This window comes from Giraffa tippelskirchi, chromosome 3, assembly GCF_054371585.1.
Source record: "Giraffa tippelskirchi isolate mGirTip1 chromosome 3, T2T-mGirTip1v1.2.pri, whole genome shotgun sequence".
Taxonomy (NCBI): domain Eukaryota; kingdom Metazoa; phylum Chordata; class Mammalia; order Artiodactyla; family Giraffidae; genus Giraffa; species Giraffa tippelskirchi.
The window spans coordinates 11,692,058-11,702,124 of NC_137277.1; the positions used below are offsets into that span (position 1 = coordinate 11,692,058).

Genomic DNA, 10,067 nt, shown 5'->3' on the forward strand with positions numbered 1-10,067 from the left:
AGCAGGCGCCCCAGATCTCCCCACCAGAGTGGCTCTAGGCCCCACTGTCAACCCCATTGCTCAGTGAGAGGGAACAACGCTTACTCACTTCCTAGCCTAGACCCACTACAGTGAATTCAAGCCATTAGGCCCACAAATAACCCTCAGGGTGCCCCACCTCTGCCTGTCCTGCCCCCTGGAAACCCTTCCCGACCCACACATTCACTTGCTCTGGAGTCACTGCACCGTCCTCCAACTCGGGGCAAGGAGAGGAGGCTATCCAGCAATTGTACCCCCTGTAGTTGGGTCTCCCCGCTCTTCCCACTGGGGCTGAGATCCAGGCCTGCCCAGTGGATGCCTAGCATGGGGCACCTGCCTCTGGATGACCAAGAACTCAGCAGAAGCAAAGCTTGTGCCAGAGCCAGGCCAGGACTGGGGTGCTGCCATGAGTGGCCCGTGTTCCCAGCTGGACCTGGTGTGGGAGGGGATTCTGTGGGGAAGGCTGCTCAGCCTTTCCCCTGCTTTATCCAGGACCACCCTTTCATCTCCCCCAAGAAAAAGAAAGTCAAAGTCGCTCAGTCATGTCTGACTGTTTGAGACCCCATGGGCTGTAGCCCGCCAGGCTCCTCTGTCCATGGCCAGAATATGGGAGTGGGTAGCCATTCCTTTCTCCAGGGAATCTTCCCAACCTAGGGATTGAATTCAGGTCTCCCGCATTGCAGGCAGATTCTCTATCCTCTGAGCCACCAGGAAAGTGTCTCCCCCAAAGGCCGCTGCTATTTAAATATGAAAAACATTGGGTTTAACAACATGCTGTTTTGAAACTTGGGACTTGACACAGATTTTTAACCCTTGCTCTGCTTGCCCCCCTGAACCCCAGGCACAGAGCTGGGGAAAGACTGTGCATCCAACACCCACTCAAGGGTTAACAGAGGCCAAAAAGCAGCCACTCTAGTTCTGAAGCGCCCCCAGCCCCAGGCGCTGATCTCTAGTCCCGTGGTCACCACGGGAGTGTGGGTGCAGACAAAGCTGTGTTCATCCAGCCCTGGGTTTGATGATAGCAGCACAAGGACCCCATTCTCTGCTGTCCCCAGCTGCATCCCCTCCCCAGTGAGCCTGACATCCCAGGAGGGCCCCAGAGGGCGCAGGCTCAGCTGCTGGGGCTCCAGGAAATTCACAAGGGGCCTGCGTTGGGAAGCCCGTTCTGCCTGAATGGTACAGACAGCTGCAGGTTGCTCATCACGTCTTCAGTGGGAAGCTGCCTGCATTTTTACAACTGATTTTTGAACCTAAAAGTGGAGGTTCACATCCAGCCTGTTAAATGTAATCTTGTTGGTTTCAGTCCAATGTGACCTTCTGGAATCTGGCTTCCAGATTCTTGTCATATATCAGCAGTTCTTCCCAGCTGCAGCAATGGGGACCTGCTTCGTGGTGCCTTCAGCCCAGTGACTCAAATAGGCTGGGCTGGCAGAGACTGGAGAGGGGGTTTTCCAGGGAGAATGGGGCCCTGGTGGCATCCTTCTATGGGTGTTGTGATCCAAAGCACCCAACTATGGTCACGAGGCCCACCTTTTTCTGTTCTCCATCTATAAGAGCGGGCTTCCCTGGTGGCTCAGATGGAAAAGAATCTGCTTGCAATGTGGGAGACCTGGGTTCGATCCCTGGGTTGGGAAGATCCCCTGGAGAAGAAAATGGCAACCAACTTCAGTATTCTTGCCTGGAGAATCCCCACGTACAGAGGAGCCTGGCAGGCTAAAGTCCCTGGGATCTCAAAGAGTCAGAGGCGACTGAGTGACTAAGCACAGCACATCTCCAAGGATAGGAGGCACATGGAAGTTAGGACACAAGTCTGCCCCCATGAGTCCTGGGGCTGTTGGGGACTGAAGACCAGCCAATCCATGTCTTGGCTTTGCAGAAGAACCTGGGGCCCAGGTATTTAACCCTTGGGGGAGAACATAGGAGAGTTATTCACTGTCTCGGGGGCTTTGCCCATCTCTAAAATGGGCATGATCATCATGACATCTGCTTCCCAGTCTGTCCAGAGATTGAGTGTTAAGGATACCATCTGGCACCCAGGTGCACAAGTTGTCATCTAGGCCAGAGGGGTAGACCAAGGCTTGGGGACCTGCTTCACAGAGCCTTTAGCCCAGTGACTCAAACAGGTGGGGCTGGCAGAGCCTGGAGAGGGGGCTTTCCAGGGAGAACGGTGGTAACCTTCTGTGGGTGCATCCATCCAAAGCCTTACCCTCGGGATTCCAATCTGGACCCCCAACCAGGACTCTGTCCATCCCTGGGGGCTGCCCCTTACTAGGCAATGCTCAGGGCAGCCAGCCTGCCTCCTTGGTCGGTGGGGTTGTGTTCTCTCCTGCCAGCACTAGCACTTCTTTGCTCCTGCGGCCCCACTGGGGCTCCCTCATTCATTCTCTCTCTGAGAAGCACTCCCCTCAACCTCCTCTTGTTAAAAAGTGGATACTTGGCCCCAGCTGTGTGCTCCAGCAGGACAATGTATCTTGTGCAAGTCTGGAGGTCACAGGCAGCACGTGGCCAGGTGGTTGCTAAGTGGGGACCTCCTCCAGGCCAGCAGGCGAGGCAGGGAGCGCCCTAGTGTAAATTTTGGAGGACGGAGTGGAGGAAGGGTGGGGAGGTGAGCGCTTCGAGGGGCCCATGAGGCTGCCCAGAGTCCCTGGCGTGACCTTCCCAGCCAAAGGGACAAAGGCCGGCAGGGCCGCCGGCGCCTTTAAGGACGCGGCATGGCGGGGTCGGTGCCAGGAGGCGCCCGGCGCGCCCCAGGGGAGCCGTGCCTTGAGCGGAGGAGCGCGGGTGCTCCGGCCCAGAGGCCCCAGGCGCGCCCTGCGTGGTCACTTGCCCTCTTTTCCCCACTTGCTTGGGGTGGGGGCTGGGTGGCCCGGGTCCTCCCCTCCTCTCCTGGCGCCACCACGTCTTGGTGGGGGCGGGGAACTCCGCTCTGGAAGCAGAGGCGGGTGCTCATTGAAGGCTGGGTAGCGGATGGAAGGTCGGGGGCGCGTGGAGACCCCTACCCGGGCCGGGGGCCCTCCGAGCAAAAGGGAGAGATGCTTGGCTCCCCGCTCCGCTCGGTGCAAATGGAAAGGAGGGCAGATTCGGCTCGAAGCCCAGCGGAGAGGCTGCAGGCCGCAAGGGATGGGATCCGGGCGAGGGTCGTGCTCCCTCCTCCAGTGCGCCGGCTGGGAGCCGGAATTCGGGAGGAAGCATTGGCGCGGGGCTCACGAGCGCACCAACTAACGACCACTCTGCCTCGTGTCCCCCAGCCCCTCCCCGAAGGCGCGGAGAGTCGGCCTGAAGGTTGGGGGGGGGGAGATTAGATTTCGCTCCGCTCTCATCAATTTTCTGTTTAATGTCACCCGGCCCCATTGTGGGAGAGGGAAGCACGTCACCCAGGCCATAAATTGCGATTATGGGGCCTCCGGCCGCCTCCGCGTTCTAGGGACCCGGCGGACTCGGGCGAGCAGGTCGGACACCGGCCGCCCGGACCGGAGCCGGAGTTGCCTTGGAGCCGCCGAGCGGTAGGTGCTGCGCGCCGCTTCTCCTGACGCGGGTCCCGGGCGCCCGGCTCCGCCCGCCCTGCGGCGCCGTTTCCAAGGGGCTTTTGTTTCCGGCTGGGATGTAGGGACTTTGATTTCCCCCCACCCGCCTCAGGAGGGTTTTTGCATCGAAAATTCCTGCTAGTAAAAAATTACAAATGCAAACCAAACAAAATCAAATTCCGGTGGAAAGAAAAACCTCTCTTTGCGTCTGCGCTTCCACCCGCCAGAATAGAAATCGGCCGGCCAGGCTCGAGGTTTGCTTATTGAAACGAACCTCGGCCCAGAGCCTGCCAGAGACCCAGTCCTGGTGGAATGTGCTGGAAAAGGCTCCAACGGAAGTGGCCGGCGGGTGCAGGCGGCGCAGGGCCCGGCGTGGCGCTGACCCCAGGGCAGGCTCCTCTAACAGTCCGGGCTAGCGTCGTTGGAACAGGGAGTTTTCTGGGGAGTCATCCTTTGGGAAACTTTCCTGCTTCCTCCTATTACCGCCTGTAGCGGGTATTGTTGAGTCATGAATTGAGGTGGAATATGTATTTGTGCAGGTCAGAAGAAAACAGACCTATAGAATGATTTTTAATTAAATGGTGTGACTGTCCTGTTAACAAAAGAGGCGGTGGCTGTGCTTAGACCAGGCCCGATGGGTAGTGGTGTACCCGAGCTGTCAGCCCAGCTACCTAACTTTGAGGACTGGGAGGAGAGCGCTTTGCTGCAGGCCTTAGCTGCTCTGTGGGAATTTTGATGGGAATAATTTATTTTTGGTCTATATATGCGGCAGGTAACCAGGCCAAGGACTCAACACCCACCTTCCCCAGAAATAAGAGAGAGGAGGAAAAGATGTATCTGTAGCTTTCCCAGGCCTCATGCCCAGCCCTGGGTTCTTCCCAAAGGCAGCCTGGGGAGGGTCACCCCCTCCCCACCCTTGGCCATCAGACACAGGAAAAAGTCCAGAGGACAGGATGGGGCTGTGGCCCTGCCCAAGGGCAGGAGGGGGTTTGTGGGGGTGGGGCCCCAGATTGCTGGGCTGGTGTGTGAGTGGGGAGCTTGGCAGGCCCAGCTTGAGAGCAGGAAGAGAATAGGAGAGTGGGATGTGTGGCCCCAGAGACCAGAACTGCCCAGGCCTCTGTTTTGTGATCAGAAACAAGTCTGAATGGGTAGCCCCTTACCCTCTGGAGCCCTCTGCTGGGGCAGAATCTGGAGGGGGGCGTCTGGCAGGGGCTGGGGCTTTTCTAGGTCTGGGAATTGGAAGAAATCCAGTGGGGAAGCTGGCTTTGAGGTTCCTGCCCATCATGGGCATGGTGGGAAGGGGCAGGTGCTGTTCCTGCTGCCTGGGCTCTGAAATTGATGCCCAGAGGAATTTGCTGTACGTGTGTGGTGGAGGAGTGGGGGGGGGGTGCGGGGGGTGCTGACAGCTGTGGCCCCGTGGATCCAGGGTTGCCAGTCCCAGTGCCTGTCCTTTCAGTTCTTCTGGCCTGGCTAGACCACTCTGGCTCTGCCTTGGCCAGCTGGATTTCATCAGAGGAGACCCTGACACCCAGCCTGCGCCCCTCTCCCAGGGCCCTCCCGCCAGTGTGAGACCAGACCCAGGAAGTCCAGCCCTGGAGGCCCTGTCCAGACTACCTTGACAGCGACACGTGTAAACACACCCAAACACTGCCGCAAAGGAGCAGAACGGCTGGGGCAGCAACTGCTTACTCGGCACTTCCTGTGGCTGGGCTGCGAGGTCTGGAGGGAGGCAGGTGACCTTCCAGGAAGGGTGGCAGTTGGGCTCTGGTTGGGGGGTGTGTTTGGAAGCACCAAGTAACCTGTAACCCACCCTTCATTAGGCCCTGCAGAACTTTCGTCCCCCAAAGGGGCAGTTCCAGCCACTAAGTCTCCCACACCTATTTGTGCAGGCCAAGCCTGGGCTCCGGTCATCAGTAGGGTCCTTCCTGATAAGCAGGAAAACAGAGGGCCCAGTTTGGGTCATCCTCCTGCAAGAAGATACCCCAGTGCATGCCCCCCCTAATTTCAGCTTTACAGGGGGAGTAGAATTCTCCCCAGAGAACCTGCTTCCCACTCTCCCACAGAAGGGAGACTTCCTGTGGGGCAAGAGCAGGACTGTCTTTGGGGAGGACAGCTTGGCACTACCAATTCAAGACTCCCTGGGGGGGCCCCCTGCCTGCCTTCAGCCTAGATGAGAAAGTGGCTGCGAGACTGGAGGAGCAGGACAGAGCAGAGTGGAGAGGCTCCCCTCTCCCCCTTCCCCTGGGGTCCCCCACTCCTATTATTCCCTTTAACACTAACAACAATCATACAGTCACTAATAAAAAGTCAGGGAGGAGCCTGGCAATAGGATGCTCCTACCCGTTTATGAAAATCACTTCAATTTAACCCAGATGGGCCTCCTGGTTGATAACCTCACACAACCAGCACCCTGAATTATACTTTCCGTGTGAACACACTGGCTTATATTTAGCCACAAATTACGACTGTGTTTAACAAGCACCTTTCCGGAGTGGAGGGGGCTGGGCAGCCTCCTGACTTGGTTGGACAAACCAGCAACAGAATTACACCGCCCCCCCCCCAAAGAAAAGGGAGGGGTCCCAGGAAAGCTGTTCATCTGACTTCAAAGTCTGGCTCCCCTGCTGCTCTTGTTGCCTTTTAAAACTTCCAGCCACATCCCCAAGTCTGTCTTGGAGCCTGTCTGTGGTCTGCAGAGACCAGCTGTGCCTCCCTGACATTCCAGGGGCTCCAACTGAGCAGGGCTCAGGCCTGAGCATGCAGGCCCTTTGCTCAGGCGAGAGCTGGGACCTCTAGGAAGGGATTCAAGGTAGCACACAGGGCTCAGGAGATGCTGGAGGAAGGCCTCATGGGAGGCATGAACAGAGGACTCTCCCTTCTGGCCTGGCTCCTGACAACTCTTCATCCTCTGTCGGCTGCTTCCCCTTGACCCTGGGCCTCAGAGTGGCCCTCTCCCCTGCCACCTGGCCCTCTGGGCCCCCGCAGGCCCTGCTAGGTAATGAAGGGGCTGTGACTGGAGATTTTGTTTTCAGTGGGGGCAGCCCCCTCCCTTTGGTAGTGGGGGCGGTCTGGGAGATCTTTGTGTTCCTTTCTCCTCCAAAATAGGCCAACTCCAACAAAGCTTAAGCCCCTAAAGACAGAAGATGGCCAAAAAGAAGGCCACTCCCAATCCAGGCACAAATTCCCCGTGCAGCACCTTGGGGAGGACCCTCGGGGATGGGGTAGGGACTTCTCAACTCCACTCACAGCCAAAGCTGAAGGCACCTGGGTAGGTAGGGGTGCAGGCTGCTCTGCTGGCTGCCTAGTGAGTAGGAGCCAGAGTGGGGCCCCTGGTCTTCTGAATCCTGGGCTAGGCTGGCGCCCTAGAACCTTCCTCCCACATCCCTGCCCCCTTCAGTCCACCAGCCAAAGGCCCTGGTGAAAAGAACCACTTCACACATCTGTGGCAGAAGATCTCATTCAGGGGATGGGGTGGGGCCTAACCCTGCTTCCTGGGGCTGGAGGGGTGCGGAGGCTGAGCTCCTCCAATCCAGGCATCTCTGGGAATGTGTTTGATTTTTTTTTCCTACCCCACTTACTTGAGAGGAAGGGTGCAAACCTCTGACCCCTGCATCAGATTCTGGGCTGAGATGGGGTAATGCTGCCTTCCAGCTGAGGGCGGGTGGGGTGGTTGCTGTGAACCACACTGGGGGCCCCCAGTTTCCCCTACTGCAAGCTGGGCAAGTGCAAATCAGTGACCCCAGCACCCCTCTGGACAGGCCTGTCTGTCCCCGAGCCCAGCCTCTGGACCCGGCCCCCTGTGCCTCTGGTAGGAAAAATTAAGAGTCAATTTTTGTCAAGAAATTGTTTCTAATTTGCCCTTTGACTAATGGCACAGGGAACAATGGAGAGACACCCGACACACAATTACCCGGCACGCAGCTCTGCTGCTCTCTGGCCCAAGCAGGCGTTTATTTGGAGCAGAGACTAATTCACAATTTTATGTAACTCGCCCAACACCTCCACCCCCTTGCATTAAAAAAAAATGATTATTTATTTCATGATTTCAGACAGCTGGATGGAGGTCTTTGGGGAGCAAGGCGCCCTGGATTTGCAGCTGCTCTCAGGGGAGCAGTGTGTGGGGGCAAGTTCCGGGAGGGGCCCCACGGCTGGGCTAGGTTCTGGGGTGACAGGGGCCCCCAGGCTGTAAGAGGGAAGGCAGGCTCTCCAGAGCACTGGTGCCAGTGTGTGCTGTGAACGTATCGGTGTGTGGGTGTGTGATGTGCTGTATAATGCTCAAGCATGTGCCCGTGATGTGTTTGTGTATGTGTGTGTACACATGCATGTGTACGGATGAGTGATGTGCAAGGGTGCATGCCCAGGTGTCAGGGCACAGCTGGCTGCATGGGGCCATAGGGCAAGCTTGGGTACCTGCCAGGGAGGAAGCAAGCTGGGGGTTCAAGGACACCCCTGGGTAGTGTTCCAGGCTGGGGCAGGGCATGTGGGCTGGGCAGGGTGTGTGGGCCTCGCCTGACTGGGATCCCATTCATTTGTGAAACTGTGGGCAATTGCAGAGGCCTGGACACCCCAGCTCAACCCTGATCTCACATTTCTATCCCCTCTCCTTTCTCCTTCCCCACCCACTCCCTGGTTCTCTCTCCCTCCCCAGTGGAAAGCTGGTCTGCAGATCCCTACACCATGTTCCTCTAAAATTAAAAACATTTGTTAGCTCTGGACAGCAGGCAGAGTAAAAAAGGGAACTGGGGAGGTTTCCTCTGAGCTGATAGCGCGCCCAGCCAGACATGCCCCGGCCGGCCGGAGCCTCGGTAGGCCGCGTCTTCTGAAGGGGAACACGGGGAGCTTATTTTGGTACTGCGGGAGCTGCTGAGGGGCCAGGCGCCCGCGCTGGGCAGCTGCCAGCCCCTGCTGCATCCAGCAGGCCCGTCTGCAGCTATTTGCTGTAACAACTGTTTTGAAACAGTATTAAGAAAAAAAAAAAACCCACTAGATTTGTTTTCAAGTGATGCTGGGGAGAGAAGGGGGGGGGAGAAGCCAAGCAGACAGGGGGCTGTGCTTCGCCTCCCCCAGGCGAGCAGCCTCTTTCTCCGGATGGGCCAGGAGGGGCAGGGGACAGCAGTGGGGGTTCTGAAAGCCAGTTCTCACCCGCTGAATTAGGAGTGTGGTGATGGTGAGCTGGAAGGATCTGAACCAGCCTTCCCAAGGGCAGGGTGGACCCGAGCCGTGCCATCCTCTGTCCTTCCATCTCGCTGGCAGCCTGCACATCTTGGATTATGCCTAGGGTGGGGCCCATCAGCCAGGCTCCAGGACCCGCAGACAATATTTTGCCCGTGGGAGATGGGGGTTTGGGAGCCCCTCCTCACACACTCGGACGGAGAGTGGGGGCCTGGAGGCCCTTCCCCCACGTGGTGGTCCAAGGCTGAGCCCCTTTCCGACTCCAGCGCACCCCGGGGGCCCGCATGGCGGGCGCTCAGGGAGCTAGGCGCAACTACAGGGACACTGAGGGTAGGCAAGGTATTCCTTCTCTTGGATGGAGGGTTTTTCTCTCATACACTTTTTTCTCATTTTTAAAAATTTCAAGTGGAGCTTGAAAACTTCAGTTATAAGAAAAAGTTTCTGCGCCAGAAAACAAGCTCTTCAGAGACAGTAATCCGGAACCCAGATCCCAAACGTACAGAGGCGAGGAGCACCCTGCTGGGGGTCAGGACTCCGAGGGCTGCGGGAAGCTGGCGGGACCCCTGGGCGCGCGGAACAGGCAGTCTCGGCGTGCCAGGTCACCGGTTCCGAGGAGGCGGTGCGAGGCCGGTGTGCTCCGGGACGGGGACCGCACAGCTAGCCGCTCCCAGCCCTAGCTCCGGCTGCTCCTGGCCTTGCGCTGGATCCGGGAGCCATGGCCGCCCCTCTCGCCCACTCACCCACCCTTCCGAGGATGTGATTTCTCCGCAGCCGGGCCGGGCTCAGGCTGGCTTTGCACGGTGTGCATGGGAAGCCGGCCGCCCCCGTACGCACCCGCTGGGGCAAGACCTGGAAGAACCCGTCCCCTCAACTCGCTCCGGAGCCGATGCTTTGACTTCTTCCTCCGGAAACCACGGCCCAAGCCCGGAGGTCTGCGCCAGAACCGCCCTCCCTGCCCCCAACACCCCGCCCCGCACTGGCGGCTGCGCTCAACTCGCGCCGGCACCCCTCCTCCGGCCCGCACCCGGGACCTAATTCAATCGCCCCCGGCCTAATGAATAGCCGTGCACTAATCGGATCTCCGAGCGCTTTATGGATTTATACATGCCGCCTCCTCTCCCGCTGCCGACGCGCGCCACCCGGGTGGCTTCCGAAGGCACGGGCTTCGGGACTGGCTAGGGACTCAGGCCGTGGGGGACAGGGGTCCTCGTCATCTGGCAGGGTGTCGCTGGAGCCGGGACTCGGGGCCGCGCCGGCCGAGTCCTGCGTCCTAGGCCCGGGCCCGCGGAGCCAGGCGCTTACCTGCCAGCCCCGGACTCTCCGGAGCTGCCCCGCCGGCCACGCCGCCCAAAGCGG

At 58.8% G+C, this 10,067-nt stretch overlaps 1 long non-coding RNA gene across 1 annotated transcript; it reads left to right on the top strand.

The window, feature by feature from the left end:
- Positions 1–3,286: 3,286 nt before the first annotated feature.
- On the top strand, positions 3,287–9,781 carry LOC145541012 (uncharacterized). Its single transcript, XR_014078712.1, has 2 exons — positions 3,287–3,521; positions 9,118–9,781. It is a non-coding gene; the product is annotated as an uncharacterized LOC145541012 (long non-coding RNA).
- The last annotated feature ends 286 nt before the right edge of the window (positions 9,782–10,067 follow it).